This window comes from Solanum pennellii, chromosome 8, assembly GCF_001406875.1.
Source record: "Solanum pennellii chromosome 8, SPENNV200".
Lineage (NCBI taxonomy): Eukaryota > Viridiplantae > Streptophyta > Magnoliopsida > Solanales > Solanaceae > Solanum > Solanum pennellii.
In genome coordinates, this window is record NC_028644.1 from 24,192,962 (window position 1) to 24,200,853 (window position 7,892).

Here is a 7,892-nt window from a genome sequence, read left to right on the forward strand (position 1 = left end):
AATTCTCCTTCCTGAAATGTTGTGAGGTACAAAGAGAAACCACACTGCATTTCTGTAAGAAGTAAAAGCAATCTGCATATGTTATACCCCTCTAATCCACGCAAACCAACGGACTACATCAATCTTCTCTATCATAGCTAGCCTCATTAGATCTATAATATTTACTACCAATATCAATAACAAGTTGCACAGGTTGACCTATCTTGGTTGCAAATTGTTTGTAGTGTTTAGAGAGGTACTAGTATCTCCGTCTCGAGCTCTGAGTATCTTCAATCCGCATGATACAACTCAATGTTTTTTGATTCCTCAATAGACAACTACATACCTATTCATTATAAGCACAACATAAGTCGATTGTATTGAAGAAGTAATTGTTTCAAGCTATTCAAGTAGTAAAAACTATTTGCACATCTATAAATAAAGGAGACCACACCAACTACTAACGGAACCCCCATTAAGCTGTTAAGCATTAATACCATGTACACTGAAGTGCAAGCAAATTCAATCGGTGTTGAACTATTCCCCATATCTCGTGTTTTTGTAAGCTTATATGCAAACCCCTATTTCTTTTTCCTTCTTCTCTTAGTGGTAAAGTTTCCTCTTGTGCTTAAATTTGACTATACCACTGGTCTCTCACATGCCCAATCATTTTCCATATCATCCTCTTGAAGTTTTTCCCTTATCATTCAATAGGTTAGTATTTAATATTTGTTATATTTATTCGAATGTATAAATTACTACCTCCAATGCATATTTTGTAACATATTCATCATTTGTTGGATTGGCTTTGGAGTGTAAAAACTAATTTCCATTATGTTCAATGGCAGTCACATTCCATCTCCACTTAAAATATTATCTTCATCGCTTTCATCACTAGGAAAATTCATTAAATTAGATGATCCAACATTGTTAGAAAATTATAATTTTTGAACAATTGGATCGACCACAAGTAATATTTTCATTTTCCAATTATTCTAAAATGGAACTTTGATGAATCCATGACTTTATTCCTCTATTTCTCTTTTCACCCTTCTTCTCGGACTTCCTAGCACAACCAATCCATTCATCATTTTAATCAGAGTTAAGGTACAAATCTGAAATACCAACATTTTACTCATCAACCCTATTTATATTGAGAGTAGAATTATGCTTTGTTGATTTATTACAAATCATTCTAACCATTTTATTTCTGCTCGAGCTCATATTAGTATGAAATTAGTAAATATTAGGCAAAACAAATGTAAAAAAGGAAAAGTGAGAGTTGAACTTTCTTGTCTCGCTACTTTGGTTTGTATAACTTTTTGGCTGGTACTTTTCCATAACACAAGGATAGTAAAAGATTTGTGAATTTCTAGCTAGTTTATGGTCATTACATTAACATAATAGGAATATTAATTATATGTAAATTGAACAAAAAAAAGGAAAATAATAAGTATAATATCTTTAAAAGGATTTCCACAAAAGTAAACATTCATTTTTAGCGATATTCCTTTTTAGTTAAGATTAAAAAAAAGGAGTTTATAGAATCATATATATTCTTATCTTATTTACCTTTTTAAGTTAGATAAAATAAAGGATAAGAGTTCATGAAACCATCCATATATTTATTTTAATAAACCTTTTTAGGCTAGAGAAATAAATAAATAAAAATTTAAAAAATCACCTGTACCCTAATTTTATTTTGCTTTTTGGATTAGATAAGTGAAAGGATAAAATTTTATGAATTACTTCATATGCATACCTAATTAATATATTTAATCATCCATATCATCATCTGATTTGCCTTTTTAAGCTCTGATATAATAAAAAACAAACCATTATTAAATGATCCATAATCTTATCTAGTTTACCACTATATGTAAGATAAATTAAAGGATAAGTTTTTATGAAAAGTCTCATTACATGTAAACATCAAACAATTAAGAAATTAATCATATTCATTTATACTTATGAATAAATTTTTGTATAATATATTTTCTTTCTAAAAATCACTACCAAACATCTTGAATTTTAATATTAAGCTGGTTTCAAAAATATTCATATGAGTTTTGACTCATAGTTGTCTAGTGCTTCAATGATTTTTTTTTCATTGTAGAGTCTAATGACCACAATGGTGTATATAGGTTGAGAAACTCTCACTGAGACATGATATATATATATCTATGTATTCTTACAGTTCTAACATATATGATCACGTATATAGCCCTAAATATAACTTTATACAACATAATTTCACATATGCATCCTCTACAAATATGATTTGAAAAAGTAAAATCTCGTATATACATTTTTGTTTAAGAAATATTTATTTATGGTCTTTCACTACAATATTCCTCAGTTCATATTTAATTCTAATTAACCTTTTAATACTTGAAATTCCTTCAATAAAGTAACTTTTTAACAAATCGAAATCAAATCAATTAAGTTCTTCCTCTCTAAATATTTTTCTCTCTAACTCAAGGAAGAAGAAAGCAAAGTGAGAGCTAGGGTTTGGATTAACGGCGTTTTATTCATATAATTTCTTGGAAAATCTTAGTAAAGGTATTGTGATACTTTATCTAGGGTATCTTTCATCTTAGAGTCCATTCAAAGTAAAATTTCAAAGTGTTCAAGTTCATGAAAAAACTAGGGTTTTACTCAATCTCATGGGTTATTTCTTCAAACCATTTCAAAGGGTTATTCATGTCAAATTATGATTGTATTGGTGTTTGATTGATTATTTATGATGAAAATATTCTATGAACCGATTATTTATCTCAATTTCTAAATTGTGCCTTTATGAAGTTGGTTTGTGGATTATTTAAGCTTATGATTGGAATATGTCTAAATTGTTTTGGGTTATTGAATTGTGTCATTATCTATGCCTTATTTATGGTGAATTGTTGGTTTATTGAAGATTTGAGATTCATAAACTTGAAGGAAAGTTATAACTAAATTATATGTTGAAGTAGAATTTGTTTGAGTATATATTGATCCATTTGAAAGGTGGAAGTTCTTACTTTCTAACTATGTAAATGTGAATTCAATGAAGTTAAGGTGATCATGTCTTAAAGGTAGTTGTGTTATTATTGAAAGACTATTTATCAATTTGACACCGATGAATGATGATGATGGAGCGTGAAGTGTCCTCTACTACAGATTGGATATCTTTAATTGGTAGGCTTAGTCATCTGTTTTTTGTATAATGTATATATCTTGACTCATGTCTTAATGTCTTGAATTGGTAGGCCTAATATTGGTAGCCTTCAATGAATGAATGAATGAATAATGAGGTATTCTAGATTATGTCTTAAATCGGTAGATCTATTGTTGGTAGCCCTTCATGATGAGTCTAGGACCTAATGTGATGCTTAACCTTAAAATGAGAGTGCTAATGGTTGTGGCCCTTTCTTGTGTGAAATGATGAACCTTGAAACGGTAAACCTAATGGTGGTGGACTTTTCTATGAAAGTCAATGAGCTATCCTTGTAATGTGCCTTGGGTCAGTAAGCCTTATGTTGGTGGCCCTCTCAAGTGAGATAATGTAAGATATTGAAAATACTCTATGGGAATGTAGGCTAAGCACCGAAAGGATAAGGTAATATGGAAGTTCTCCTACATTAGGTCGGATTTCAATGAATGTCTTACTTATCTTTTAACTATGTTCCCTCATATGTCTAGCTAGTGGATCAACTTAAGCTTAAGTTTATGGTGTTACCTTTGGTAGTAGACCACATTTTTATTGTGTGGGGTTATATGACACCAGACATCATGATCTAGTTCTCGTGGTCTATGTTAGATAAACGTTTATTCCCATCATGTAAGATGTGCATAATGGTTTCTTGAGAAGTTATATGATATGTGAGTGGTATTATGGGATGTTATCCATGCATTTCATGAGTAGGCTTTAACATATTCATAGTGAGTTCTCCAAGTGTAAATGACTAATGTGTGAAAGTCTACTAAATGAAGTCATTGAATGATGTTGACTCTCTACTTCTTAATGTTATATGCATGCTATACTTGTGTCATCTTATGAGTTATTTTTCCTTGTCATTCCTTATAAATTGTTATGTCTCTTATGCGTAGATATGGTGTAAAGGTGAAAAAGGAATAATACTAAGTTCACTTTCGGTATGATCTAAAAGTGTTTTAATTCCACGCTGTTTTCGTATATCAAATATTATGAATACTATGAGACTTGTATGAGACCTTTCGGGCTGAGTACGTCGTGTCGCATCTAGGGCCTACACTTTGGTCATGACACTAACGTTTTACGGTTCGAGGCGATTATTACAGGTAATGAGTAATGTTTTGGGTTTGAGGCCCAGATTCTATCAATGTGGTTTTGAGGCTTTAACACCCCAGAAATTTTTTAAACTAAGACTTGAGTCGTTAATTATCGTGAGTGAGATTTAACCAAGGAATTAAATGTTTCAGAAGTATTAAAGTCATTTAACTATATTTAGCACCATTGAGTTCAAAAAAGAATTAAATTGGAAATAGCAAAATCTGAAATTTTGCAAGATAAGGTAAGTATAAGTTTGTGTCACCTTAAAATGACCATAAATCCTAGAAAAAGATGAGTTAGGTGTTATAAAAAATATCATAGGAAATATATTTGAATTATATTTCCAACGCCGCTGAGTATGCTAAATTTTGAGTTCAGATGAGTGAGATATGATGTTTAGAAGTTAGACTGTCTAGCTAAGGAAAGTTAGCCTAAAATAGTAAGGGATATTTTATTCCTTTCTATTCCCAATCAGATTTTATTCGTTTTTGTCATATTTTAGGGTTATAATCCTTTTAGATTCAATTTTTTAATTCTAATATACACCTAGGGTTGGGTTGAGAGTTCAAGACGAGACGAGAAGTGAAAAGAGCATAAAAGAGGAAAGGATGAATGCGTTCGTCGACATTCTTGAGTTTAGTTGTGCATTTTTCCATGGGTTTAATACCTAAAGGTATGTAAGCTTTCATAGTATTTGGTTGTTCACCCTCACGCCAATCATGTTTTTTTAGCACAATTTCATTCTTTAAGTTTAAAGATTACAGTTCTTGATAAGTATTCTTGAAGTTTCATTAAGTTTTGATGTAAGATTCTAGTTGGGTCAACTTTAAACGATCATATCTCTTAGAATATTAGAGTTATGTGAGCCATAACCTATACAATTAACGGTAATTAAATCTACTTTCTGCCACCAACTTCCTGTCAATCCAATTTCTGAGTAAAAAGTTATGAATATTTTAGTAACTTGTACAATGATAATACAAATTAGCAGACCAAAAAACATTAGAAAGGTTTTTTTTTGTTTTTCTACCTCCAAGAACACTCTAAACGAATTTTTTTGACTAATAAAAGGTTCAAAACAATCAGATTTTCATCTTTACTAATGAAAATAATAATTCTTGGTCATAGAGAATTCAATGATAAGGTAGAGTCCCTTTTGAAATGTCTGTCTTTATCAATCATAAACTTAGTTTAGGTCATATGGTCTAATCCCTTGTATAGTCCTTGTCATTTAGCTCATTAGGAATTGTATGAGAACATTCTTTCATGGCAACCCTCATATGTGAGATTAGCATAACATCATCATTGTGTCATAATAAGGCACATAGGTACTTCATAACTAACCTTATATCATTTCATACTAAGCATAATGTCACAATCACATAGTCAAAACATTTCAATTCAATATCATACTAACACCTACTTAGGGTAATCACAAGTCATGCTTCAATGAACTACATCATCAATCACAATACATCATAATTAAAGTAAAGGTTAGGATCATGAAGACTTACTCAATCTCCTCCAATAGCCATCATCATGCTCTTATCATCAACCAACCAATTACATCCAACAATATGTGTATAACATCAATCAATACTAATTAACACAAGAACTAGGTCACTTGCATCATCACTATCCAATTAACATCAATTCATAACCTAGGGTTTAGGGAAATAGGGTTCATCATGAATCATTAAGAATTTTATCCAATCCCAGCAATATCTTACCCTAGCCAATCCATACATGAATTAAAACAGATAAAACAAGTCTAACGATCAATTCATACTTCAATTCCCATCAATTTACAATCAAGATCCAAGATTTGGGGAATTGGGGAAAGGAACATTTTCAACATGTAATTCAATCAATTAGCATATATTAACCAACAATCTATACCTGATTATCCATAAGTAATCACAATTAATCAAGATCAATCATCAATTTGAAGTTTGGAAGAAAACCCAATAGAATTGGGAAATCCTTGGAATTGGGTGATTTAGAAATCAACTTTGTAAAGACCTCTTGGGGAAAGGATTCCCAAGAGTGAAGAACTCATACCTTAATGAATATTGGTTCACAAAATTGAAGTGAAATCCTAGAGAAAACGGTCTTCTTCTTCAAGCTTTGTTCTTCCTTTAATTGAGGATTTGGAGAGAGAGAGAAAGTAGAGAGAGATGAGAGCTTTTGGGTTTGTTTTGGGAATTGGGTTTAGGTGAGAAAAATTGACTTAAAACTGACCCTTGGGATATGTATAATCACCCAGTAAATTACCCAAATCACCCCTCACTTATTTGGGTCTTTTTCTGAAATAAAAAAATGCTTAAAATACGATTTTAATGAATCTGGGAAGTGGCTCCGCATCGCGAGACTGATTTCTGATTTTATTTTCAAAATCCCAGTCGAGGCAATGAGCCTCATGGAGTGCACACGTCGTGAAGCAAAATTTTCCAAGTTACATGGCACCTGTGTATCGAGCAATGGGTGCCAAATCCAGGCTGCCGCAAAACTGTTTTGGCAGCCACCTACCCATATTGGGGTCCTCCTCAAGGACCCTTCGTGTGGTCCTTGGGGAGTTTTTATTGAACGTTTATACCCTCTATACTAAATTTTACCCATCAGAAGTCTACATTTAGAAGTTTTAGACTTTATTTGACCCTCTCAAACCTTCACCAAACATAGCAACGTCAAGTAGTTCAATTTAGCTAGTTTCCGAACGTCATGGATGTTCTTTGACGTCTTAGCTCTAAAACTTCTCGGATGACTTAAAAACATTATTTTACGTCTTAAAAAACATCTAAACCCCTAGAAAATTGTGTTAGGATCTAGATTAGGTCTTGACTTTTAGGACTGTTACAACAATGACCAATAAAAACTGGCCACGTGTTAACATTTTTTTGAAAAAAGCTCAAAAATAAACATTAACGCCATTACCAAGAAAACACAATTGTCTTCCATCTTTGAAAAAAAACTCCATTATTATTCAAGTTATATTGCTCCTTTCTTCGAAAAGGTAAAATAAAATTTTAATATATTCTTTACACCTTTTTATGTCGATTATTAATTTTGATTTTTTTCACAATTCAAATGCATAAATGTTAGAGTTATGACAAAATCCGAGTTGAACAAGTTGTGTAAGGATTAGAATGATTTAATGATCAATGCGTAAGTGTGATGCAAGCATGGAATCCTATTGCAAATGCAGACGCCTTGGTTAGATCGCAATCATGGAAGACAATTTTGGTCTTCTCCTCACTATGAGTCCACAAACTCTAATTTCTTTAGATTGAGAGACAAAAAGAGAGTCGATGATAGATCTCGATTTATTCTTCCGAATTGGTGGATATATTAAGGAGTTAAGAAAAAAAATGTCACGACCCAAAACCGAGCCGCGACTGGCACCCACATTTACCCTCCTATGTGAGCGAACCAACCAATCTAAACCTTAACATTTCAATTTAATATCAACATAAACAATGCGGAAGACTTAAACTCATTAATAAAAGACAATTCAATAACTTCTAAAATTCAACATCTATTATTTCCCCAAAATCTGGAAGTCATCACCACAAGAACATCTATGATCAAATTACTAAACTAAGAGTATTCTAAGAAGCTAAAA